This window comes from Tenrec ecaudatus, chromosome 3 (assembly GCF_050624435.1).
Source record: "Tenrec ecaudatus isolate mTenEca1 chromosome 3, mTenEca1.hap1, whole genome shotgun sequence".
Taxonomy (NCBI): domain Eukaryota; kingdom Metazoa; phylum Chordata; class Mammalia; order Afrosoricida; family Tenrecidae; genus Tenrec; species Tenrec ecaudatus.
Window position 1 is genome coordinate 26,085,649 of NC_134532.1, and position 578 is coordinate 26,086,226.

The 578-nt window shown below is 46.4% G+C and overlaps 1 pseudogene; it reads left to right on the plus strand.

The window, feature by feature from the left end:
• The first annotated feature begins 255 nt into the window (after window positions 1–255).
• LOC142443312 (small EDRK-rich factor 1 pseudogene) lies at window positions 256–578 on the plus strand (annotated as a pseudogene).

The window sequence follows — 578 nt, forward strand, 5'->3', positions numbered from 1 at the left end:
TAATTTAGAGATATACAGACAGTTTAATCATTCAGTTAATGAGTGGTGTCAACTGTAAGACTGGAGAAAATGCTTGTCATGGTGGATATAAATGAGAAAGAAATCTTAACGGGAATTGAACATTAAAAATGCATGTTTAAAGACAGTGTTGGCAGAGGCGTTGCCCCGCGGAGGGCCGGCGCGCTGCCTTCCCGACCGGCTGGTGGTGACGGCGGCCATGCGTGCGAGGGAACCGTTGCTTCTCCGAGTCGCTCTGTCCCTGTGGTCGGCATGGCCAGTAGAAATCAAAGAGAACTTGCCCGCCAGAAAAACATGAAGAAAACCCAGGAGATTAGCAAGGGAAAAAGAAAAGAGGATAGCTTGACTGCTTCTCAGAGGAAGCAGAGGGATTCTGAGATCATGCAACAAAAGCAGAAGGCAGCTAACGAGAAGAAGTCTATGCAGACGAGAGGAAAATGATGACTGGCTGGTTTGGAATCCCTGGTGCTCCTGCCAACGAGTGTATCATATGCTGAGATCAAGATTTTGTAGCGTGAACCATCACTACATATGTTATAACTGATTCTTATAAAACGGTC